Source organism: Conger conger, chromosome 5 (assembly GCF_963514075.1).
Source record: "Conger conger chromosome 5, fConCon1.1, whole genome shotgun sequence".
In the NCBI taxonomy this organism is placed as follows: Eukaryota; Metazoa; Chordata; class Actinopteri; order Anguilliformes; family Congridae; genus Conger; species Conger conger.
In genome coordinates this window covers 1,525,242-1,553,073 of record NC_083764.1, presented here as the reverse complement: position 1 = coordinate 1,553,073, position 27,832 = coordinate 1,525,242, and the positions used below count along the sequence as shown (strand labels likewise).

The following is a 27,832-nucleotide window of genomic DNA, read 5'->3' as shown; positions in this document are numbered from 1 at the left end:
CAGTGACACTGTCTCCTCCTCTCCTTACAGTGACACTCTGTCTCCTCCTCTCCTTACAGTGACACTCTGTCTCCTCCTCTCCTTACAGTGACACTGTCTCCTCCTCTCCTTACAGTGACACTGTCTCCTCCTCTCCTTACAGTGAGCACTCTGTCTCCTCCTCTCCTTACAGTGATACTGTCTCCTCCTCTCCTTACAGTGACACTATCTCCTCCTCTCCTTACAGTGAGCACTCTGTCTCCTCCTCTCCTTACAGTGACACTGTCTCCTCCTCTCCTTACAGTGAGCACTCTGTCTCCTCCTCTCCTTACAGTGACACTGTCTCCTCTCCTTACAGTGAGCACTCTGTCTCCTCCTCTCCTTACAGTGACACTGTCTCCTCCTCTCCTTACAGTGAGCACTCTGTCTCCTCCTCTCCTTACAGTGAGCACTCTGTCTCCTCCTCCTCTCCTCTCCTTACAGTGACCACATAGACATTCCTCTTTGGGCAAGCATCACTTCCATACAGCACAATTGGCTGGATAATTCTATAAAATATATTCAAATAAAATATATAAAATAAATCCATCCACTGCCAGTCCCAAGCTCCCTGATTTTTAGTCCAATGTAATCATAATTTAGTGTATGTTCTAGGGCAGTGTTTCCTAGAGTAGAGCAATGTCAGCTTTCTTTGGAAGACCATAATTTAGGTCTTTTTCAAATTTACTCAGGCCCAGTTTTGACAGTATTTCTCCAGCATTACAGTATTTTGACCTCTCTTTGTATCTCTCTGTCTCCCTCTCTGTCTCTGTCTGCTTCCCTCCCTCCCTCTCTCTCCCTCCCCCTCCCTGTCTCCTCCCCCTCTCTCTCCCTCTCCCTCCCTCCCTCTCTCTGTCTCTCACTCTCTTCCCATCTCCTATTCTCTCTCCCTTTCTCCCCCACTCTCTCCCTTTCTCTCTCTTTCCCTCTGTCTCTCTTTCTCTCAATCTTTTTCAATTCCATATGCTTGATTGGCATGAGATACAGTAAATATTAGCAGAGCTTTGCGGGCTTTGTGGGATGGGCTTTGCATAAAGCCCCTCCCACAAAAATACAACCATTCCAAATAGAAGGGGGAAAAGGCGATAAATAAACTGTTGAAACTAAAACTGAAGTGATATTGTGTGCAGGTTGAGCAGATAACAGTGTTCCTTTTATCTGCTTCCCCCCTGACTGAACCAAGCCCATCTCTCCTCCCCTCCCTCTCTCTCTCCCTCTCTCTTCCCCTCTCTCTTTCTCTCCTCCCCTCTCTCCCTCTCTCTCTCCCTCTCTCCTCCCCTCCCTCTCTCCTCCCCTCCCTCTCTCTCTCCCTCTCTCTTCCCCTCTCTCTTTCTCTCCCCCCTCTCTCTCTCCCTCTCCTCCCTTCTCTCTCTCTCCCTCTCCTCCCCTCTCTCTCTCTCCCTCTCTCCTCCCCTCTCTCTTTCTCTCCCACCCTCTCTCTCCCTCTCCTTCCCCCCTGACTGAATCAAGCCCCCTTCTCTCCCTCTCTCTCTCCCTCTCTCCTCCCCTCTCTCTCTCCCCCTCTCTCTCCCTCTCTCTCCCTCTCTCCCCCTCTCTCCCTTTCTCTCCCTCCCTCCCTCTCTCCTCCCCTCTCTCCCCCCCCCCCTTTGTGCGCAGGTGTAAGTCAGGGTTGGGAGGATCAGTGAGCAGGCCCTGGGAACACCACACTCCGGTTTAGCGCTCTGCTCCTGACACAGTGCTCTTTAGCGCTCTGCTCCTGACACAGTGCTCTTTAGCGCTCTGCTCCTGACACAGTGCTCTTTAGCGCTCTGCTCCTGACACAGTGCTCTTTAGCGCTCTGCTCCTGACACAGTGCTCTTTAGCGCTCTGCTCCTGACACAGTGCTCTTTAGCGCTCTGCTCCTGACACAGTGCTCTTTAGCGCTCTGCTCCTGACACAGTGCTCTTTAGCGCTCTGCTCCTGACACAGTGCTCTTTAGCGCTCTGCTCCTGACACAGTGCTCTTTAGCGCTCTGCTCCTGACAAAGTGCTCTTTAGCGCTCTGCTCCTGACACAGTGCTCTTTAGCGCTCTGCTCCTGACACAGTGCTCTTTAGCGCTCTGCTCCTGACACAGTGCTCTTTAGCGCTCTGCTCCTGACACAGTGCTCTTTAGCGCTCTGCTCCTGACACAGTGCTCTTTAGCGCTCTGCTCCTGACACAGTGCTCTTTAGCGCTCTGCTCCTGACACAGTGCTCTTTAGCGCTCTGCTCCTGACACAGTGCTCTTTAGCGCTCTGCTCCTGGCGCAGTGCCCTTCAGCCAAACCCCCCCGGCCTGAGGCAGTCAGAGGACGTCTGCTGGGGGGTTTATGTTTGAACAGGAACAAACAGCGTCACAACACAGCGTCACAGCACAGGGTGACAGCACAGGGGGTCACAGCACAGGGTTATAACACAGGGGGTGACAGCACAGGGTTATAACACAGGGGCTCACAGCACAGGGTTATAACACAGGCTTTATAAGACCCTGGGTTGGAAGGCCCTTAATGAAGGCGGGACCTGGATCTGATGTAGCGACAGATACAGGGAAAAGGGAACATAGAGGATAAAAAAAGCAGTGAAAAATGCAAGCGCTTTTTGACGCGGTATTAATGTTTGATGGACGCAGAGAAATGAAGCCATTAGTTTCTCGCCCCCTCCAGACCAGTTGGGCTGTCAGACTGAGAATCTCTCATGTACATTTCACACAGGCAGAGTACAGGTGTCTGACTGGCTGGATTTGCTCTCATAGGGACAGAAGGTGACTACAGCCAATCATGTGCCACCTTGCAGGGCTGCTGGCTACAGAGCTAGCACTGGTACTCAGACCTGGGTCAACCTTCATAGGTTCCAAACTGCTCTGTGGAGCTCTGCAGACACTGCTCTGTGGAGCTCAGTGCAGACGCTGCTCTGTGGAGCTCTGCAGAAACTGCTCTGTGGAGCTCAGTGCAGAAACTGCTCTGTGGAGCTCAGTGCAGACACTGCTCTGTGGAGCTCTGCAGACACTGCTCTGTGGAGCTCAGTGCAGACGCTGCTCTGTGGAGCTCTGCAGACACTGCTCTGTGGAGCTCTGCAGACACTGCTCTGTGGAGCTCTGCAGACACTGCTCTGTGGAGCTCAGTGCAGACACTGCTCTGTGGAGCTCGGTGCAGACACTGCTCTGTGGAGCTCTGCAGACACTGCTCTGTGGAGCTCAGTGCAGACGCTGCTCTGTGGAGCTCAGTGCAGACGCTGCTCTGTGGAGCTCAGTGCAGACGCTGCTCTGTGGAGCTCAGTGCAGACGCTGCTCTGTGGAGCTCAGTGCAGACGTTTGGACTTTTTTCCACAGCAGGCATCTCTGACCGATTTGCAAGAAAAAACTTTGAGAAAAAAAGTTCTTAAATTTATTCAATTTTTCTTGCTTGTTTTGGTTGCTTTTTATGTATTGCATTTTGAAAGCATGATGTCTCTGCTGTTGTTTTTAAAGCACATGAATGTTCATGATTAATGTGTGCAATAGGCCCTCCTTCTTGGTGTTTGTCCATTGCTACTTTAGACCTGCTCTGGGTTCAGTAGGCCACAGGGCCTACATAAAGCTGGTGTTCACAGAGTTCCACCATTATCAGCAACAGTATTTAGATGTATCACCAGCCTGTAGTTTGTGCAGCTGAACGCCTGTGAGCTATGAGTCTTTAATATCACAGAAACGCATACTGGCCACTCATCCCTTTGTACTTCTCCAGTCTAACCGTTCATCCATCCCCTGCCCGTTCCTCCATCCCCTGCCCGTTCATCTATCCCCTGCCCGTTCATCCATCCCCTGCCCGTTCATCCATCCCCTGCCCGTTCATCCATCCCCTGCCCGTTTATCCATCCCCTGCCCGTTTATCCATCCCCTGCCCGTTTATCCATCCCCTGCCCGTTCATCTATCCCCTGCCCGTTCATCCATCCCCTGCCCGTTTATCCATCCCCTGCCCGTTCATCTATCCCCTGCCCGTTTATCCATCCCCTGCCCGTTTATCCATCCCCTGCCCGTTTATCCATCCCCTGCCCGTTCATCTATCCCCTGCCCGTTCATCTATCCCCTGCCCGTTCATCCATCCCCTGCCCGTTCATCTATCCCCTGCCCGTTCATCTATCCCCTGCCCGTTCATCCATCCCCTGCCCAGTCTGGCTAAATTCCCAACTGATAAAGCTATTGCTGCCTGTTAACCTGCACGATGCAGTTACTGCCTGCGGCCTACAGGGGGCGCTGCGGCGCTCCACGAACAGCGTGGAAGGGGAGGAGCGGAGCCAGAGTAAAGGAGCCGCGCGGTCCGTCTGACCAGGCAGTCGCTCGTGTTTGAGTACCGAGCCGTTCAGACCCGGGATAGAGAGTCGCCCGGTGCCTTCCCCGGTAACTCCTGACCACTTCACCGACAATTTATCACCGAATTCAGTGCGCACGGTCGGACTGAGGAGAGGCGGGAGAGGGGCTGCCGTGCGTGGCTGAAACCGTACTTTTTGTGCAATATAATGAAACGGCGGTATTGACTGGGTTGAGGACGGCGTTCCGGGATAAGAAGCGAAGCAAAACAAGGACGCACAGCGGCGGCTCAGCCTCGCTGTAACCAGGGAGGTAAGAACCTGCGCGATTTCACCAGAATACGCGTCTCTTTTTGTGCGCACGGAGCAGGGAGAAATTTGGCAAAGCCGGGAAGCATCTCCGCTCCACAAATGCACCTCTTTACGTGTGTGTGCGCGCGTGTGTGTGTGCGCGTTGGTGCCTCTTGTTGAGCTGAGTAATCTGGCTACATGGGGTGTGTGGACGCCGTGTGCGCAAGCGCCTCGCAGCACTGTGGGAGAAAAACTTCCTGCTTGTCACTGTGACATTGTTCCAAAGCACCCAGAACATGATGATCCGAAATGCGTGTTCCTAAACGAAGTAGCTGCAGTTTATGTGCATTTTAGGCTCTGGCTCCCGTGCATAACGATGTTCTTGATCTCCCTCTGCGAGTGGCTAATGAGCTGCCTCACGATGCGCACTGCTGAGAACAATGCAAATGCATCTATCGCCATTTGTCGTCCTATATGATCTATATGTTCATTTTGGAGACACCATAGCTGCACTCCAGTATGTCCGCTTTATGTCAAAGTGTGAATCAAACGGACCCTTCATCTTCAATCCAAACGGACACGTCCTCTGAAGTTTGACTGATGTGGTCGGAAAGTCGCACCTGTAACTTAGGTACGCATTGGGCTACTTTTAGGCATGTTATTTTCAGTATTCTCACTGTCGTCAATACTATTTAATTAAATGAACGGATATTTCCTGTACTTGTTCTGCCGTTGCTAGTTGCGTTGTAATGTGATAACACAGGTCGGTCACCTGCAGCCACTTTGCGGTTAGGTTGTTTCTCGGCTCTGGCTGTCCACCAGTGAACGCGTCGCCCCGTCATTTCCAAAAGCAACAGATTTCAGACGATATGCCATATCCAGTATCCAGTCGATGTCCAGATTCGTGTCACGTGAATTTGTTAAAAACTAAATTTGAATCCCACAGGACAGATACAGAATGTAGGTTCGGGCTGTAAGATCGTGACGCATCAGGATATACCATGACAATAAAACATTGTGGCTTGCGCGTAAACATTGCTTAAAAAGTACATAGATATTTTTATGGTAATGATAATAAAAATAAATAACAACAATACTGTTATTAATAATTGTTAAATATATTTATATATATTTTATATATTTTATATATTTATAATATATTTAAAAAATGGTCTGCCTCATGTAGTTCTGCGATAATAATATAACTGCGTAATTATTTAGGAATATTTCTGTGTGCTGGTGAGTTAAAATAGCCTCTGCTATTGCTGATGTTTACCGGCCAAACGGTACCGGCTGTATTTATTCCTCATGTACAGGACCCGTTTATGGAGCGTTTTGGGAACGGATGGAGGCAGAGTTTGTGTTTGTATGAAGATCATGATGGAATGGCTCTGTCTTTGTGTTGGGTTTCTGTGTTCAACACATTGGGAGACTCGGTCTCTCTGCCATGCTAATATTAATCTGTATACTACACAATATCAATTATATATCAATATTAATATGGGAAAATATATTTGTTTAATATTTTCATGATCTCTGATGTCAAGATGTGGGGAAACAAGCAATTGTTATTATTTTGTTATATGTTTTAATATTATTATTATTATTATTATTATTATTATTATTATTATTATTATTATTAAGTAGAAGAAGAATAATAATAACTTATTATTATTATTATTATTATTATTATTATTATTATTATTATTATTATTATTGATGCTATTACTTCTGGTACTACCAAAAATAATACAATTAAAGGATAGATGTTGTAATTATAATGGTCTAATTTTCTAATCTAATTATAATTGTTTTCTGCAATCCTATTGCTATACATTAAAATGTATTTTACTTGATTTTAATTATTTTTGTAATCGTTACAAATATAATAACAACAATTATTATTGTAATTGCAATTATTATTCTGATTGTTATTATTATTATTATTATTATTATTATTATTCTTTGTCGTCTTTGTCTTGGTCTTATTTTTATATTGTACTGTACATGATTCTTGTGATTATTATTGCTGATTATGATTATAATTATTACTATCGCTCTGACAGGGGTGTGAAGGCTGTGGTTTGTCCGTGTGTCCGTCTGTCTGTTGTAGATGTTAGCCAGGAGCAGTGCTGTAGGATTGTGGGTGAGGTTGTGGATGGTGTTGGGATCAGTGCTGTAGGATTGTGGGTGAGGTTGTGGATGGTGCTGGGAGCAGTGCTGTAGGATTGTGGGTGAGGTTGTGGATGGTGCTGGGAGCAGTGCTGTAGGACTGTGGGTGAGGTTGTGGATGGTGCTGGGATCAGTGCTGTAGGACTGTGGGTCAGGTTGTGGATGGTGCTGGGAGCAGTGCTGTAGGACTGTGGGTGAGGTTGTGGATGGTGCTGGGAGCAGTGCTGTAGGACTGTGGGTCAGGTTGTGGATGGTTTATGTGAGATTCTGCCTGTTGGTGGCAAGTGGGAGTGACTTGGTTGTGGGCCTGAGTGACAGTTGCCAAGGGCAGCAGAGACGCAAGTTCCACTGAGTTCTGATGCTCATTATGAATAAAAATGACAGGAAGAGCGATCAGTCGCCAGGGCGACGGCTGTGGCAGGCCGCTCTGAATCACAGGCGGCAGATACAACACGCATCACTCGCTGCTCGGCATTGTGGGATTACTGTGACCGCCACCTCTCCGCTAGTTTGGTGCGTAATCTTCCGAACTGGAGATTGGAAAGATGAGTAGAGCCAGTCTTCCTCTCCTCAGCAGGGCTGTGACCAGGGCTGGGCTGCTCGCTGTGCTCCTGTTCTTCGCTTTATAAAAACGCTGGAAAGCAGGAGAGAAACCGAGTCAACTCCATCTGTGCCATGAATGCTATCTGAGGGGCTTCAGCAACACTTTAATGAATGAGTAAAAAACACTAACAGAAAATGATGTGTGTGGTGTTTTTGGGTTGTGTGGTTGGTGAGGTTTGTGAATGTGTGCAGTAAATCATGTTCAGTTAGGCTACTGTTGAGTGTGTGTGTGTGTGTCTGTCTGTGTGTGTGTGTCTGTGTGTGTGTGTATGTATGTATGTATGTATGTGTGTGTGTGTGTGTGTATGTATGTGTGTGTGTGTGTGTGTGTATGTATGTATGTATGTATGTGTGTGTGTGTGTGTGTGTGTGTGTGTATGTGTGTGTGTGTATGTGTGTGTGTGTGTGTGTGTGTGTGTGTCTGTATGTATGTATGTGTGTGTGTGTGTGTGTGTGTGTGTGTATGTATGTATGTATGTATGTATGTGTGTGTGTGTGTGTGTGTGTGTGTGTGTGTGTGTGTGTGTGTGTGTGTATGTGTGTGTGTGTGTGTGTGTGTGTGTGTGTGGATACTAAACACTCCCACCTGGTATCATTCCTGTCAGGATGGCAGAATGTTGTGGAGTGGGCCTGTTGAGCTCCTGTAAGACTCTGAGGTGTTATTCTGCACAGAGAGCTCACCCCACACGCCTCTCCCCCTCCCCCTCCCCCTCCTCTTCCTCTCCCCCTCCCCCTCTTCTTCCTCTCCCTATCTCACCCTCCTCCTCCCCCCCTCCTCCTCCTCCTTTTGGAGTTTGGGGTAACGTTTCCCCGCGAGTCGCCCAAAGCCACAATGGACTCAATTAGTGAGAGAGATCAGTGGCTGTGCACGGTGCACACCGCCAAACCGCCAAACCGCCAAACCTCGCTCTCTTCCACTGCTCCATCCATCCATCCTTCCTCCTCATTCCACTCCATCCCTGAACACTGAATCTGTTTCAAAACAACCACCAAACAATCACTGAATCTGTTTAAAAACAACCACCAAACTATCACTGAATCTGTTTAAAAGCAACCACCAAACAATCACTGAATCTGTTTAAAAGCAACCACCAAACAATCACTGAATCTGTTTAAAAACAACCACCAAACTATCATTGAATCTGTTTAAAAACAACCACCAAACTATCATTGAATCTGTTTAAAAACAACCACCAAACGAACACTGAATCTGTTTAAAAACAACCACCAAACGAACACTGAATCTGTTTAAAAACAACCACCAAACGAACACTGAATCTGTTTAAAAACAACCACCAAACAATCACTGAATCTGTTTAAAAACAACCACCAAACGAACACTGAATCTGTTTAAAAACAACCACCAAACGAACACTGAATCTGTTTAAAAACAACCACCAAACGAACACTGAATCTGTTTAAAAACAACCACCAAACGATCACGGCCAGAATCGCCTGTATACCTGCAGTATGCTGCTGCTGTTCTCAAAAGAAGATAGAAAAAACGCTGCCTGTTGGCCAATCCTTTAAACAATTTATTTAATGTGTGTGGAGGAGGCTGACGCTAACGCTGACCCACGCTCTCATACTCCTATTCTGTTCAAGTGTGTTGTCAGTTATTGAAATGTTTTTATGGGATAACGCTATAATGAAATAATGTTTTTTTTCAATTACATTCATTGTGCTAAATGAGCTGTTTAAATAAAATAATTGAAAATAAACTAATTTCAGATGCATCAACAACAAAATATTTAGCAGCTATTTGGCTAATTTCTTTTCCATTTATCAGACGTTTGAATGCTGGCTGCATTTTCCCATTCCAGAGGAGGGGGGCAGGTGTGTCTCAGGTAACCTGCTGGTACAGAACAGCAGCATTCATCACCCCCTGGTTAAAACATAACGCTCTCCTTCTCTCTACCTCTCTCTCTGTCTCACTTTAAAGTCTTTACTATCTGAGTCATTTTTCACATCCCATAATTATTAAACTACAAAGACAGGAATTGTACTTCGCTGTTTATAATGTAAAGGAGGTTGGATGTGACTCTGAATTGTCCACCTTAGCAGAGCAGTGGCCATGCTTCACTGTGCCAAAATAATATAAATGCAAATACATTTTTAATGTAAGTTGTTTCTAAAATGCAGGGACTTTTGAGAAATGGCCTCCCAGGGTATAAACGTGTGAACAGCATTAAAAGGGCTTAAAACAGAACAGAGAACAGGACTGTTGTGCAGATTAAAAAAGACAAAAGCTTGTAGCAATCAGCCCGAGAGAGAAAGAGAGAGATAAGGAGAACGAGAGAGAGAGAGAGAGAGAACTTACACATAAAAAAACATGTTCAGAAATGAAATCGGCCTGCTTTCCCAAACCTTTGGTACCAAAATGAAATCAAACTGTCCGTATGGAGGAATAAATGAGAATGAAAAGGAAAGGAAAGGCACAACATATCATAACATATCATAATGTACAGCTCTCATGGGAGAGAGGAGATCATTCATAATTACTGTTATTATTGGTAGTATTACTATTGTTATGACTGCTAGTACAATTGCAGATTTATGTCTGTTGCGTGTTACTGGGAGCTGATGTATGTCTGTTGTGTGTTACTGGGAGCTGATGTATGTCTGTTGTGTGTTACTGGGAGCTGATGTATGTCTGTTGTGTGTTACTGGGAGCTGATGTATGTCTGTTGTGTGTTACTGGGAGCTGATGTATGTCTGTTGCGTGTTACTGGGAGCTGATGTATGTCTGTTGTGTGTTACTGGGAGCTGATGTATGTCTGTTGTGTGTTACTGGGAGCTGATGTATGTCTGTTGCGTGTTACTGGGAGCTGATGTATGTCTGTTGTGTGTTACTGGGAGCTGATGTATGTCTGTTGCGTGTTACTGGGAGCTGTAGAGTTGCTTGTCTGAACAGAACTTTTTAACACAGCATTCTTAAATAAAACATTTAAAATGAAAACATCTTTTTTCTAAATCATGTAATTTTAGTAAATGTGAAATTCCACCGAGGGTGCGTTCATTATCTCCCAGAGCACCAGAGTCGGCCGTTGGGAAGCTCAGACACTGCGGAATGGGCGCTGCCCGCCCTGGCAGAGCGGGGAGACGGCTGAACCGTCATTCAGAGTGAATATATGTATGCACCCTAAAAATGTATATAAAAAGAGTGTAAAATGTTTTAATTTCTTCCATTATCTCTGTGGAAATGCATGTAATCTTTAGTGTTTTGTTGGCCTACATTATGTTATGTATGGTTCCTGTTCAGTGTGACATTTTATCTGAGGAACACCGTCGGCCCACTTTGCATCTGTGCGTTTTATGGAGCGCCTGAAGCACAGGTGGAACTGGAACTGAACGGGTTGGGGAAAGTGAGCTTGTACCGTTGTTCAGAGACGAAACACAAGCTCTGTGGTGCCGGTGCCCTGTGCTGCAGAGCGTGGTGTGTTGGTGTGATGATCCTGTACACGCTGGTGATCGCTGAACTGGAGCCTGGTGGCTACTAAAGGTGGCACCATGAGATAGGAAGACTGTGTAGTCTGTCAGTCCAAAAACACTCTGTCCTGCTGAGGGATTAACGTTAACCTCTCTGCCACCTTAACAGCGTGTGGTTGCAGTCAGACAGAGTGGTGTGGCAGGGTGCAGGTTAAAAGAGTTTACCCGTCTGCACCCCCCTCCCTAAATTAGGACCCAGCGTATGTGCTTGTGATTATTGGAGGGACAAGGGTGTGTTGTTTTGTCTGGCGGACAGCGCTGATGTGTTGCATTGGGGTTAGGCTTCCTCGGGCCTGTGTCTGTAAGGACAAGCTCCAGGTTTCTGCCACTGTGATGTTCATTTACTGCTTTAATGAAAACGTGACGTTCTCCTCGAGCCCTCAGCCCCATCCGCACAGCAGCCGTGACAGCGATCCTAATTATTTGGGTTTGAAATTGAATCCTTGAGTCGGTCGGCAGGAATAGGGGGGCGACTCCCGTGCAGAACAGAGATGAAATGTCGCGTTCGGCAGGCGGTTCATCACTCGGCGGAGAGGAGAGGAGCGTTAGTGGCGCCTGCGTTAGCGGCGTCTGCGTTAGCGGCGCCTGCGTTAGCGGCGTCTGCGTTAGCGCCGCCTGCGTTAGCGCCGTCTGCGTTAGCGCCGCCTGCGTTAGCGCCGTCTGCGTTAGCGCCGCCTGCGTTAGCGCCGCCTGCGTTAGCGCCGTCTGCGTTAGCGGCGCCTGCGTTAGCGGCGCCTGCGTTAGCGGCGCCTGCGTTAGCGCCGTCTGCGTTAGCGCCGTCTGCGTTAGCGCCGCCTGCGTTAGCGCCGCCTGCGTTAGCGGCGCCTGCGTTAGCGCCGCCTGCGTTAGCGCCGCCTGCGTTAGCGGCGCCTGCGTTAGCGCCGTCTGCGTTAGCGCCGCCTGCGTTAGCGCCGTCTGCGTTAGCGGCTCCACTCTCTGGCGTGTCAGAGTTGGCGGTAATGTGAACGTCAGCGTGGCGGCTGGCTGCGAGGAAGTGATTCTGCCAGTAATCCTCCGCCTGGAGCCAGCGGTCCGTGTGGATGTTCTATAAAACACGGCCCTGTTGTTCTGCTGCAGTCACGTCTCTCATCTCTGACACCACCTCTAGAAAAGATGGCAGAGCTGTGTGACTCTGTTTATGTCAGAAGAGTCTCTAGAAAAGATGGCAGAGCTGTGTGACTCTGTTTATGTCAGAAGAGAAAAGAACACATTTCATATTTTAAAACATTGAATGTTTTTTCTACAGCACATTTACATTGTATTAACTCAACATTTACCCTGACACATTTACAGGAAATTAGCATTTTACATCCAGTTCTGCATTAGATTAGCATTATTTGTGCCGTTCTGCTGCTTCAGTTAGATATGCTATGCATTAAAGCCCTGCGTTTAATGCAAACACTTTCCTAATAACACTCAATTTAACCCCTGTAGGTACTCCTCATGCTTATGAATATGAACATGATTATAATATGATATTAGATTATTAACATATGCACTGTTTGAATTGATGTATGACATTTTCATCTATTTGTTGTAATTTTGCCTTTGTTTCTCTTCACCAAGAAACAGGATTCTAGCAAATTACCAGTTTGCTTTTTAAAATGATGATGATCATTATTATTATAATTATAATTATAATAATTATAATTATAATAATTATAATTATAATAATTATAATTATTCATTATGAGTTAACGTTCTTAAGAGTAAAACATAATAATAATAATAATAATAATAATAAGAAGAAGAAGAAGAAGAAGAATGATAATAATAATAATAATAATAATAATAATAATAATAATAATGAATCATTAATAATAATTGTAGTGCAGGTATCACTATAATGATGATTGTGACTAAATTAACTACCATCTCAGTATTATTGAATGATTTCTGTGGAATCCCACACAATTATATTAGTGCTGTGATTTATATTACATATTTATATTAATGCTGTGGTTTATATTACATATTTATATTAGTGCTGTGGTTTATATTACATATTTATATTAGTGCTGTAGTTTATATTACATATTTATATTAATGCTGTGGTTTATATTACATATTTATATTAATGCTGTGGTTTATATTACATATTTATATTAGTGCTGTGGTTTATATTACATATTTATATTAGTGCCGTAGTTTATATTACATATTTATATTAGTGCTGTAGTTTATATTACATATTTATATTAGTGCTGTAGTTTATATTACATATTTATATTAGTGCTGTGGTTTAAGTGGGGGATGGTCATACGGTATGAGACAAGCCTGATGCACTGGCCTGTGATGCAAATCCGCAGACTCCACACTCCTATATGTGGGAACGCCATACTCTGTCCGTATTCCAGTGTGGGAATGCCACACACTGTCCGTATTCCAGTGTGGGAATGCCACACTCTGTCCGTACTCCAGTGTGGGAACGCCATACTCTGTCCGTATTCCAGTGTGGGAATGCCACACTCTGTCCGTATTCCAGTGTGGGAATGCCACACTCTGTCCGTATTCCAGTGTGGGAATGCCACACTCTGTCCGTACTCCAGTGTGGGAACGCCATACTCTGTCCGTATTCCAGTGTGGGAATGCCACACTCTGTCCGTATTCCAGTGTGGGAATGCCATACTCTGTCCGTACTCCAGTGTGAGTGTGTGAGATGTGTGTGTATGTGTGTGTGTGTGAGTGTGACTGTGTGTGTGAGTGTGTGTGTGTGAGTGAGAGTGAGAGTGAGAGTGAGAGTGAGAGTGAGAGTGAGAGTGAGAGTGAGAGTGAGAGTGAGAGTGAGAGTGTGTGGGAGATGTGTGAGATGTGAGTGTGAGTGTGTGTGTGTGAGATGTGAGTGTGTGAGTGTGTGTGTGGGAGGTGTGAGTGTGTGAGATGTGAGTGTGTGTGTGTGAGTGTGTGTGTGGGAGATGTGAGTGTGTGTGTGTGTGTGTGTGTGAGTGTGTGTGTAGGAGATGTGAGTGTGTGAGTGTGTGAGTGTGTGTGTGTGGGAGATGTGAAGTGGGAGATGTGAAGTGGGAGATGTGAAGTGGCAGGTTAAAGCATTAGAGCACTAACACGCTCCTCTTTCTGCTGTGGTGTGGCCCCCCCTCTTCGCTCCCCCCAGGAGTGATTGACAGGTGCGAGAATGGTCCCTTTGTTCTAGTTCATCCTCTCTGAGAATCTTAACCCCTCCCCCTTTCCTCCCAGCGCCCATTGGACGTCGTCCTCCTGCCACATCATCAGCATGTGCAGATCAGAGGGCGGGCCTCTGGGTCCTGTCCAATGGGAGACTGGCGTCGCCATACCCCCCTCCCCATGCTGTGTCCTCCCTACAGCAAGCACGGGGGTTGTGCTCCAAAAAACCCAATATATTATTATTATTATTATTATTATTATTATGACTGTTATTATTATTTATTTTGTTTTTGTTTTGATGATGATGATTATTATTATGACTAACATTATTCTTGTTTTATTATTATTATAGCAGTAATAACAGGTATAGACTCCCGTACCATGCACAGCGTCTCAGACACCTGAGCACAAGCCCTGTGTGTGTGTGTGTGTGTGTGTGTGTGTGAGAGAGAGTGTGTGTGTGTGTGTGTGTGTGTGTGAGAGTGCATGTGTGTGTGTGTGTGTGAGAGTGTGTGTGTGTGTGCGTGCGTGCGTGCGTGCGTGCGTGAGTGAGTGTGTGTGTGTGAGAGTGTGAGTGTGAGTGTGCGTGCGTGTGAGTGTGAGTGTGAGTGTGAGTGTGTGAGTGTGTGAGTGTGTGAGTGTGTGAGTGTGTGAGTGTGTGAGTGTGTGAGTGTGTGTGAGAGTGTGAGTGTGTGAGTGTTTGAGTCTGATTGTGTGTGTGAGTGTGTGAGTGTGTGTGTGTGTGAGTGTGTGAGTGTGTGAGGAGTGTGTGAGTGTGTGTGTGAGTGTGTGAGTGTTTGAGTCTGATTGTGAGTGTGAGTGTGTGTGAGAGGCAGGGTCTGGGGGAGAGGCAGGGAGAGGCGGGGAGAGGCAGGGAGAGGCAGGGTCTGGGGGAGAGGCAGGGAGAGGCAGGGAGAGGCAGGGTCTGGGGGAGAGGCAGGGAGAGGCAGGGAAAGGCAGGGAGAGGCAGGGTCTGGGGGAGAGGCAGGGAGAGGCAGGGTCTGGGGGAGAGGCAGGGAGAGGCAGGGAAAGGCAGGGAGAGGCAGGGTCTGGGGGAGAGGCAGGGAGAGGCAGGGAAAGGCAGGGAGAGGCAGGGTCTGGGGGAGAGGCAGGGAGAGGCAGGGTCTGGGTGAGAGGCAGGGAGAGGCAGGGAGAGGCAGGGTCTGGGGGAGAGGCAGGGAGAGGCAGGGAAAGGCAGGGAGAGGCAGGGTCTGGGGGAGAGGCAGGGAGAGGCAGGGAGAGGCAGGGTCTGGGGGAGAGGCAGGGAGAGGCAGGGTCTGGGGGAGAGGCAGGGAGAGGCAGGGAGAGGCAGGGTCTGGGGGAGAGGCAGAGGCAGGGAGAGGCAGGGAGAGGCAGGGTCTGGGGGAGAGGCAGGGAGAGGCGGGGAGAGGCAGGGAGAGGCAGGGAGAGGCAGGGAGAGGCAGGGTCTGGGTGAGAGGCAGGGAGAGGCAGGGAGAAGCAGGGTCTCAGTGCTGCTGGTATAGCCAGCTGCCATTAGCAACGATGCACTTCTCTGTGCGGCTTAAGTTGGTCTCTGCTGATTGAGAGTAATTTTGATTAAGAAACATCATTAAGATTATGCCTTTTATGTTAGCACATTGGTGCGACTGTTTTTAATCAATTGATCATTAGTAGGGTGATTTATTGCTAGAACTGGTCTTGGATGACCAATATGTACATTTAAGATTCTGTACAATAATGTGTACATTTAGGTTCTGTGCAGTAATGTGTATATTTAGGTTCTGTGCAGTAATGTGTATATTTAGGTTCTGTGCAGTAATGTGTATATTTAGGTTCTGTGCAGTAATGTGTATATTTAGGTTCTGTCTATAATAGTATGTTATGTCCTGTGGTGTTTTGTTTCTCTGATTTCAATGCAGAAATAGAATGTGCCACGCCCAGTTTTGGGGGTGGGGGGATTGTACAGCCCGATTGCAGTTCCGTATCGCATGCGCACTTCTCCAGATGAAAGATGAGAATTTGCCATGTTTGTGTAATTTCCATTTGAAAGGAGCACATTTTAATAATGTTTCCATTTTAAACCTGGTAAAGCAACCACAGTAGTTTAGCACGGTAATCATTTATTGTAGAAATATAATGTTTGCATATGCGTGTGTTTTAATGCTGTGTGCAGTTAAATTCAGAACATTCAATATTTGCATATGTTTATATATTAATTACAATGTACTCTGTTGTCTGTCAAATGCACTGTTTTGTCAAATGTTTTTTGTCATCTATAATCTTCTGATTAGAATGATCTTTAATGTGCTATAGAATGTAAAATGATCTTTTATATGCTATAGAATGTAGAATGATCTTTTATATGCTATAGAATGTAAAATGATCTTTTATGTGCTATAGCATGTAAAATGATCTTTTATATGCTATAGAATGTAAAATGATCTTTTATATGCTATAGAATGTAAAATGATCTTTTATATGCTATAGAATGTAGAATGATCTTTTATATGTTATAGAATGTAAAATGATCTTTTATATGCTATAGAATGTAAAATGATCTTTTATATGCTATAGAATGTAAAATGATCTTTTATGTGCTATAAAATGTAGAATGATCTTTTTCGTGCTCTAGAATGTAGAATGTGATTATGATATGATGAGGCAGGTGAAGTGAACAGGAGTTTGCGGTACTTTTGTGTGTCATGGTCATATTTCACTTCTGGTCCTGATTGCTTCCCCATACTACGCTGATGTCCTGCCCAGTCGTAGCGAGTCCGGCTGATTGGTGTAAGTGTGGAATGGTGCAGAGGCTGATTGGTGTAAGTGGGGAATGGTGCAGGCTGATTGGTGTAAGTGTGGAATGGTGCAGGCTGATTGGTGTAAGTGTGGAATGGTGCAGAGGCTGATTGGTGTAAGTGTGGAATGGTGCAGGCTGATTGGTGTAAGTGTGGAATGGTGCAGGCTGATTGGTGTAAGTGGGGAATGGTGCAGGCTGATTGGTGTAAGTGTGGAATGGTGCAGGCTGATTGGTGTAAGTGTGGAATGGTGCAGGCTGATTGGTGTAAGTGTGGAATGGTGCAGGCTGATTGGTGTAAGTGTGGAATGGTGCAGGCTGATTGGTGTAAGTGGGGAATGGTGCAGGCTGATTGGTGTAAGTGGGGAATGGTGCAGGCTGATTGGTGTAAGTGTGGAATGGTGCAGGCTGATTGGTGTAAGTGTGGAATGGTGCAGGCTGATTGGTGTAAGTGGGGAATGGTGCAGGCTGATTGGTGTAAGTGGGGAATGGTGCAGGCTGATTGGTGTAAGTGTGGAATGGTGCAGGCTGATTGGTGTAAGTGTGGAATGGTGCAGGCTGATTGGTGTAAGTGGGGAATGGTGCAGGCTGATTGGTGTAAGTGTGGAATGGTGCAGGCTGATTGGTGTAAGTGGGGAATGGTGCAGGCTGATTGGTGTAAGTGTGGAATGGGTGTGGTATTTTGGGGCCCTGGATGAGAAGCTCTTTGTGGCTCTCTCAGTGTGGAGCGGGTGGCTCATTACTGGATGGCAAAACCAGGAATTCACCTGTGAGTGAGCCCCCCATAAACCCTGTACCCCCCCATAAACCCTGTACCCCCCCATAAACCCTGTACCCCCCCATAAACCCTGTACCCCCCCATAAACCGTGTGACCCCCCATAAACCCTGTACCCCCCCATAAACCCTGTACCCCCCCATAAACCGTGTGACCCCCATAAACCCTGTATCCCCCCATAAACCCTGTACCCCCCCATAAACCGTGTGACCCCCATAAACCCTGTATCCCCCCATAAACCGTGTGACCCCCATAAACCGTGTGACCCCCATAAACCCTGTACCCCCCCATAAACCCTGTACCCCCCCATAAACCCTGTACCCCCCCATAAACCCTGTACCCCCCCATAAACCGTGTGACCCCCATAAACCCTGTATCCCCCCATAAACCGTGTGACCCCCATAAACCCTGTACCCTCCCATAAACCGTGTGCCCCCCCATAAACCGTGTGACCCCCATAAACCGTGTGACCCCCATAAACCCTGTACCCTCCCATAAACCGTGTGCCCCCCTATAAACCGTGTGACCCCCCCCAGGCTAATCAGGATGCCGGTCAGTCCTGAGTAGAGTGATTCTGTCTGGAGTCTGATTGGCTCATTCTGGCATTATCTCAGCGTGAGCGGGAAGAGGCCGATCCTCCCCTACCTGTGCACCTCAGACTCTCTGCGCTTAGGTTGGGAGAGAGAGAGAGCAGCAGGTGTGAAAGATGCACTGAATCCTGCTCTCCTGTGGAACCCCCCCACGCATGGCCACGTGTGAGCAGCAGAGATGAAGATGTTTGGAGCAGCAGGGATGAAGATGTTTGGAGCAGCAGGGGGGGGGTCACGGCCCCCCAGGGGGAGGGCGCAGCAGGGGCCTCCCCAGGACGTCCCAGCCCTGCATTGAGTGTAATCACTGTGAAGGAGCCTCTGCTCCTGCTGCCATGGATACAGGGAGCAGCAGCACCCAGACAACCTGCCCTCTACACTGCCATTGTCTGTCATGTTCATCTGTCATATTTATCAGCTGTGTGTGTGGGACTAGAGCCAGTCTGCTACTCGGGGAGTGCTGGGAGATGGAGTTCTGCCCAGACTCGGGGAGTGCTGGGAGATGCAGTTCTGCCCAGACTCGGGGAGTGCTGGGAGATGCAGTTCTGCACAGACTCGGGGAGTGCTGGGAGATGCAGTTCTGCACAGACTCGGGGAGTGCTGGGAGATGCAGTTCTGCACAGACTCGGGGAGTGCTGGGAGATGCAGTTCTGCACAGACTCGGGGAGTGCTGGGAGATGCAGTTCTGCACAGACTCGGGGAGTGCTGAGAGATGCAGTTCTGCACAGACTCAGAGATGTGTGGAGCTGCCCCTGGCTGTGGATGACTCACTGATGTGAATTGGCCGGGTTGTTACTGTTTGGTGCTGAAACTCAGCTGGGGGTTTGTGTCTGCGGCCGGATGGATTGTTAGGCTCATCTGGGTGCAGTCTGTCAGATGCACAGCTCTGATCCGCGATGCTCCTCGAGGTGTGACAGATCTGGAGGGGGGAAATCGTGTTCACAGAGTGCTGCTCCTGAAAAGGGAGAATTCCAGAATCTTGTCCCAGAACGATGTGTTCCAGACAGGCTGACTGCTCAATGAGCCATTGTGACATCAGCAGTGCACTCTGTGCTGCAGCTATGACAGCATAATACTGTCCCAGGGGTCAAAGTGTCACCAGGAAGACCAAGCAAAGGCTTTACCTCATCCTTTTAGGCTGAAATAACAACATAATATTTACTGAGCCATTTAGCAACTGATCTTATTTAGGGACTTTCACGTAAGCCCTCATAATAAGTCAAAAGCAGTGATACACAAAGAAAACCAATCAAAGTTACAGTCAAATATGAGTTCTTTATAGAAACAAATGTGAGATCTTGCACTCTTGCAACTTTGCGCACTGCAAAAGTGTTAACAAATTTTAGTCTTGTAATCAGACTTAAGTTAATTTATTTTGTCTCAAGTAGAACATATTAACTTTATTTTCAGTTAATATTTGCTTGGCAAGTGGAAGGAATCATTTTATTTCACTGGCTAATCACCTCATTTCAGTTACCTCTTTGTCAATCTTATTTGGCAAAAAAGAAACAAGATTTTAAGTCTATGGGGGTTTGTGTGTGAGAGTGTGTTGCTTGCAGTGGGGTTTGTGTGTGAGTGTGTGTTCTGCTTGCAGTGGGGTTTGTGTGTGAGAGCGTGTGTTCTGCTTGCAGTGGGGTTTGTGTGTGTGTGTGTGTGTTGCTTGCAGTGGGATTTGTGTGTAAGAGTGTGTGTTGCTTGCAGTGGGGTTTGTGTGTAAGAGTGTGTGTTGCTTGCAGTGGGGTTTGTGTGTGAGAGTGTGTTGCTTGCAGTGGGGTTTGTGTGTGAGAGTGTGTTGCTTGCAGTGGGGTTTGTGTGTTTGGAGCCTTGCCTTGGCCGTGGTGCTGATGGGACCTGGATGAGCGCTGTTGGACTGTGGCCAGTGTTCTCGGGCTTAATAACGTGCCGTCTGTTTTTCCTCGTTTGGGCTGGAGTGGTAACTGGAGCGATGACGTCGTGCCTGAGAAGCTGACATTGTTAACAGCTCTTAAAAGGAAAAGCCATCAAACCCTCCCCTGTGACGCTGTAGCATTAGCGGCCTGTTCACTCACTTGCCCTCGCAGTTCTGCCGTGGAGTTAAAGGATCGTAAAGCTCAGAGACGCTCAGCGCTCCGATTACGCTGTGAAACTAAATGGCAGCTGCAGCACAGCACAACTCTTACACAGAGATAGGGACTGATAGATAAGGACCTTTACACAGAGATAGGGACTGATGGATAAGGACCTTTACACAGAGATAGGGACTGATAGATAAGGACCTTTACACAGAGATAGGGACTGATAGATAAGGACCTTTACACAGAGATAGGGACTGATAGATAAGGACCTTTACACAGAGATAGGGACTGATGGATAAGGACCTTTACACAGAGATAGGGACTGATAGATAAGGACCTTTACACAGAGATAGGGACTGATAGATAAGGACCTTTACACAGAGATAGGGACTGATAGATAAGGACCTTTACACAGAGATAGGGACTGATAGATAAGGACCTTTACACAGAGATAGGGACTGATAGATAAGGACTTTTACACAGAGATAGGGACTGATAGATAAGGACCTTTACACAGAGATAGGGACTGATAGATAAGGACCTTTACACAGAGATAGGGACTGATAGATAAGGACCTTTACACAGAGATAGGGACTGATAGATAAGGACCTTTACACAGATATAGGGACTGATAGATAAGGACCTTTACACAGAGATAGGGACTGATAGATAAGGACCTTTACACAGAGATAGGGACTGATAGATAAGGACCTTTACACAGAGATAGGGACTGATAGATAAGGACCTTTACACAGAGATAGGGACTGATAGATAAGGACCTTTACACAGAGATAGGGACTGATAGATAAGGACCTTTACACAGAGATAGGGACTGATAGATAAGGACCTTTACACAGAGATAGGGACTGATAGATAAGGACCTTTACACAGAGATGGGGACTGATAGATAAGGACTTTTACACAGAGATAGGGACTGATAGATAAGGACCTTTACACAGAGATAGGGACTGATAGATAAGGACCTTTACACAGAGATAGGGACTGATAGATAAGGACCTTTACACAGAGATAGGGACTGATAGATAAGGACCTTTACACAGATATAGGGACTGATAGATAAGGACCTTTACACAGAGATAGGAACTGATAGATAAGGACCTTTACACAGAGATAGGGACTGATAGATAAGGACCTTTACACAGAGATAGGGACTGATAGATAAGGACTTTTACACAGAGATAGGGACTGATAGATAAGGACCTTTACACACAGATAGGGACTGATAGATAAGGACCTTTACACAGAGATAGGGACTGATAGACAAGGACTTTTACACAGAGATAGGGACTGATAGATAAGGACTTTTACACAGAGATAGGGACTGATAGATAAGGACCTTTACACAGAGATAGGGACTGATAGATAAGGACCTTTACACAGAGATAGGGACTGATAAGGACTTTTAAACACAGATAGGGACTGATAGATAAGGACTTTTACACAGAGATAGGGACTGACAGATAAGGACCTTTACACAGAGATAGGGTCTGATAGCTAAGGACCTTTGCACAGAGATCGGGACCGATAGATAAGGACTTTTACACAGAGATAGGGACTGATCGATAAGGACTTTTACACAGAGATAGGGACTGATAGATAAGGACTTTTACACAGATAGGGACTGATCGATAAGGACCTTTACACAGAGATAGGGACTGATAGATAAGGACCTTTACACAGAGATAGGGACTGATGGATAAGGACTTTTACACAGAGATAGGGACTGATAGATAAGGACCTTTACACAGAGATAGGGACTGATAGATAAGGACCTTTACACAGAGATAGGGACTGATAGATAAGGACCTTTACACAGAGATAGGGACTGATAGATAAGGACCTTTACACAGAGATAGGGACTGATAGATAAGGACCTTTACACAGAGATAGGGACTGATAGATAAGGACCTTTACACAGAGATGGGGACTGATAGATAAGGACTTTTACACAGAGATAGGGACTGATAGATAAGGACCTTTACACAGAGATAGGGACTGATAGATAAGGACCTTTACACAGAGATAGGGACTGATAGATAAGGACCTTTACACAGAGATAGGGACTGATAGATAAGGACCTTTACACAGATATAGGGACTGATAGATAAGGACCTTTACACAGAGATAGGAACTGATAGATAAGGACCTTTACACAGAGATAGGGACTGATAGATAAGGACCTTTACACAGAGATAGGGACTGATAGATAAGGACTTTTACACAGAGATAGGGACTGATAGATAAGGACCTTTACACACAGATAGGGACTGATAGATAAGGACCTTTACACAGAGATAGGGACTGATAGACAAGGACTTTTACACAGAGATAGGGACTGATAGATAAGGACTTTTACACAGAGATAGGGACTGATAGATAAGGACCTTTACACAGAGATAGGGACTGATAGATAAGGACCTTTACACAGAGATAGGGACTGATAAGGACTTTTAAACACAGATAGGGACTGATAGATAAGGACTTTTACACAGAGATAGGGACTGACAGATAAGGACCTTTACACAGAGATAGGGTCTGATAGCTAAGGACCTTTGCACAGAGATCGGGACCGATAGATAAGGACTTTTACACAGAGATAGGGACTGATCGATAAGGACTTTTACACAGAGATAGGGACTGATAGATAAGGACTTTTACACAGATAGGGACTGATCGATAAGGACCTTTACACAGAGATAGGGACTGATAGATAAGGACCTTTACACAGAGATAGGGACTGATGGATAAGGACTTTTACACAGAGATAGGGACTGATAGATAAGGACTTTTACACAGAGATAGGGACTGATAGATAAGGACCTTTACACAGAGATAGGGACTGATAGATAAGGACTTTTAAACACAGATAGGGACTGATAGATAAGGACTTTTACACAGAGATAGGGACTGACAGATAAGGACCTTTACACAGAGATAGGGTCTGATAGATAAGGACCTTTACACAGAGATAGGGACTGATAGATAAGGACCTTTACACAGAGATAGGGACTGATAGATAAGGACCTTTAGACAGAGATAGGGACTGATAGATAAGGACCTTTACACAGAGATAGGGACTGATAGATAAGGACCTTTACACCGAGATAGGGACTGATAGATAAGGACCTTTACACAGAGATAGGGACTGATAGATAAGGACCTTTACACAGAGATAGGGACTGATGGATAAGGACCTTTACACAGAGATAGGGACTGATAGATAAGGACCTTTACACAGATATAGGGACTGATAGATAAGGACCTTTACACAGAGATAGGGACTGATAGATAAGGACCTTTACACAGAGATAGGGACTGATAGATAAGGACCTTTACACAGAGATAGGGACTGATAGATAAGGACTTTTACACAGAGATAGGGACTGATAGATAAGGACCTTTACACACAGATAGGGACTGATAGATAAGGACCTTTACACAGAGATAGGGACTGATAGATAAGGACTTTTACACAGAGATAGGGACTGATAGATAAGGACTTTTACACAGAGATAGGGACTGATAGATAAGGACCTTTACACAGAGATAGGGACTGATAGATAAGGACCTTTACACAGAGATAGGGACTGATAGATAAGGACCTTTACACAGAGATAGGGACTGATAGATAAGGACCTTTACACAGAGATAGGGTCTGATAGCTAAGGACCTTTACACAGAGATAGGGACCGATAGATAAGGACTTTTACACAGAGATAGGGACTGATAGATAAGGACTTTTACACAGAGATAGGGACTGATCGATAAGGACCTTTACACAGAGATAGGGTCTGATAGATAAGGACCTTTACACAGAGATAGGGACTGATAGATAAGGACCTTTACACAGAGATAGGGACTGACAGATAAGGACCTTTACACAGAGATAGGGTCTGATAGATAAGGACCTTTACACAGAGATAGGGACTGATGGATAAGGACCTTTACACAGAGATAGGGACTGATAGATAAGGACCTTTACACAGAGATAGGGACTGATAGATAAGGACCTTTACACCGAGATAGGGACTGATAGATAAGGACCTTTACACAGAGATAGGGACTGATAGATAAGGACCTTTACACAGAGATAGGGACTGATGGATAAGGACCTTTACACAGAGATAGGGACTGATAGATAAGGACCTTTACACAGATATAGGGACTGATAGATAAGGACCTTTACACAGAGATAGGGACTGATAGATAAGGACCTTTACACAGAGATAGGGACTGATAGATAAGGACCTTTACACAGAGATAGGGACTGATAGATAAGGACTTTTACACAGAGATAGGGACTGATAGATAAGGACCTTTACACACAGATAGGGACTGATAGATAAGGACCTTTACACAGAGATAGGGACTGATAGATAAGGACTTTTACACAGAGATAGGGACTGATAGATAAGGACTTTTACACAGAGATAGGGACTGATAGATAAGGACCTTTACACAGAGATAGGGACTGATAGATAAGGACCTTTACACAGAGATAGGGACTGATAGATAAGGACCTTTACACAGAGATAGGGACTGATAGATAAGGACCTTTACACAGAGATAGGGTCTGATAGCTAAGGACCTTTACACAGAGATAGGGACTGATAGATAAGGACTTTTACACAGAGATAGGGACTGATAGATAAGGACTTTTACACAGAGATAGGGACTGATCGATAAGGACCTTTACACAGAGATAGGGTCTGATAGATAAGGACCTTTACACAGAGATAGGGACTGATAGATAAGGACCTTTACACAGAGATAGGGACTGACAGATAAGGACCTTTACACAGAGATAGGGTCTGATAGATAAGGACCTTTACACAGAGATAGGGACTGATGGATAAGGACCTTTACACAGAGATAGGGACTGATAGATAAGGACCTTTACACAGAGATAGGGACTGATAGATAAGGACCTTTCCACAGAGATAGGGACTGATAGATAAGGACCTTTACACAGAGATAGGGACTGATAGATAAGGACCTTTACACAGAGATAGGGACTGATAGATAAGGACCTTTACACAGATATAGGGACTGATAGATAAGGACCTTTACACAGAGATCGGGACTGATAGATAAGGACCTTTACACAGAGATAGGGACTGATAGATAAGGACCTTTACACAGATATAGGGACTGATAGATAAGGACTTTTACACAGAGATCGGGACTGATAGATAAGGACCTTTACACAGAGATAGGGACTGATAGATAAGGACCTTTACACAGAGATAGGGACTGATAGATAAGGACCTTTACACACAGATAGGGACTGATAGATAAGGACCTTTACACACAGATAGGGACTGATAGATAAGGACTTTTACACAGAGATAGGGACTGATAGATAAGGACTTTTACACAGAGATAGGGTCTGATAGCTAAGGACCTTTACACAGAGATAGGGACTGATAGATAAGGACCTTTACACAGAGATAGGGACTGATAGATAAGGACCTTTACACAGAGATAGGGACTGATAGATAAGGACCTTTACACAGAGATAGGGACTGATAGATAAGGACCTTTACACAGAGATAGGGACTGATAGATAAGGATCTTTACACAGAGATAGGGACTGATAGATAAGGACCTTTACACAGATATAGGGACTGATAGATAAGGACCTTTACACAGAGATAGGCACTGATAGATAAGGACCTTTACACAGAGATAGGGACTGATAGATAAGGACCTTTACACAGAGATAGGGACTGAATGATAAGGACTTTTACACAGAGATAGGGACTGATAGATAAGGACCTTTACACACAGATAGGGACTGATAGATAAGGACCTTTACACACAGATAGGACTGATAGATAAGGACTTTTACACAGAGATAGGGACTGATAGATAAGGACTTTTACACAGAGATAGGGACTGATAGACAAGGACCTTTACACAGAGATAGGGACTGATAGATAAGGACCTTTACACAGAGATAGGGACTGATAGATAAGGACTTTTAAACACAGATAGGGACTGATCGATAAGGACTTTTACACAGAGATAGGGACTGATAGATAAGGACTTTTACACAGAGATAGGGACTGATCGATAAGGACCTTTACACAGAGATAGGGACTGATAGATAAGGACCTTTACACAGAGATAGGGACTGATGGATAAGGACTTTTACACAGAGATAGGGACTGATAGATAAGGACTTTTACACAGAGATAGGGACTGATAGATAAGGACCTTTACACACAGGGACTGATAGATAAGGACTTTTACACAGAGATAGGGACTGATAGATAAGGACTTTTACACAGAGATAGGGACTGATAGATAAGGACTTTTACACAGAGATAGGGACTGATCGATAAGGACCTTTACACAGAGATAGGGACTGATGGATAAGGACTTTTACACAGAGATAGGGACTGATAGATAAGGACTTTTACACAGAGATAGGGACTGATAGATAAGGACCTTTACACACAGGGACTGATAGATAAGGACTTTTACACAGAGATAGGGACTGATAGATAAGGACTTTTACACAGAGATAGGGACTGATAGATAAGGACTTTTACACAGAGATAGGGACTGATCGATAAGGACCTTTACACAGAGATAGGGACTGATAGATAAGGACCTTTACACAGAGATAGGGACTGATGGATAAGGACTTTTACACAGAGATAGGGACTGATAGATAAGGACTTTTACACAGAGATAGGGACTGATAGATAAGGACCTTTACACACAGGGACTGATAGATAAGGACTTTTACACAGAGATAGGGACTGATGGATAAGGACTTTTACACAGAGATAGGGACTGATCGATAAGGAATTTAACACAGCGATAGGGACTGATAGACAAGGACCTTTACACAGAGATAGGGACTGATAGATAAGGACCTTTACACAGAGATAGGGACTGATAGATAAGGACTTTTAAACACAGATAGGGACTGATCGATAAGGACTTTTACACAGAGATAGGGACTGATAGATAAGGACCTTTACACAGAGATAGGGACTGATGGATAAGGACCTTTACACAGAGATAGGGACTGATAGATAAGGACCTTTACACAGAGATAGGGACTGATAGATAAGGACCTTTACACAGAGATAGGGACTGATAGATAAGGACTTTTAAACACAGATAGGGACTGATCGATAAGGACTTTTACACAGAGATAGGGACTGATAGATAAGGACTTTTACACAGAGATAGGGACTGATCGATAAGGACCTTTACACAGAGATAGGGACTGATAGATAAGGACCTTTACACAGAGATAGGGACTGATGGATAAGGACTTTTACACAGAGATAGGGACTGATAGATAAGGACTTTTACACAGAGATAGGGACTGATAGATAAGGACCTTTACACACAGGGACTGATAGATAAGGACTTTTACACAGAGATAGGACTGATAGATAAGGACTTTTACACAGAGATAGGGACTGATAGATAAGGACTTTTACACAGAGATAGGGACTGATCGATAAGGACCTTTACACAGAGATAGGGACTGATGGATAAGGACTTTTACACAGAGATAGGGACTGATAGATAAGGACTTTTACACAGAGATAGGGACTGATAGATAAGGACCTTTACACACAGGGACTGATAGATAAGGACTTTTACACAGAGATAGGGACTGATAGATAAGGACTTTTACACAGAGATAGGGACT

General features: G+C 45.4%; 1 protein-coding gene across 1 annotated transcript in view; it reads left to right on the top strand.

The window, feature by feature from the left end:
• The first annotated feature begins 4,326 nt into the window (after positions 1-4,326).
• Positions 4,327-27,832, top strand: part of LOC133128152 (kelch-like protein 29) — a 138,452-nt gene continuing 114,946 nt past the window's right edge. The window contains exon 1 of the mRNA XM_061241471.1: positions 4,327-4,593. The gene's annotated coding sequence lies outside the window, so the exon portion shown is untranslated. The remainder of the gene's footprint in view (positions 4,594-27,832) is intronic.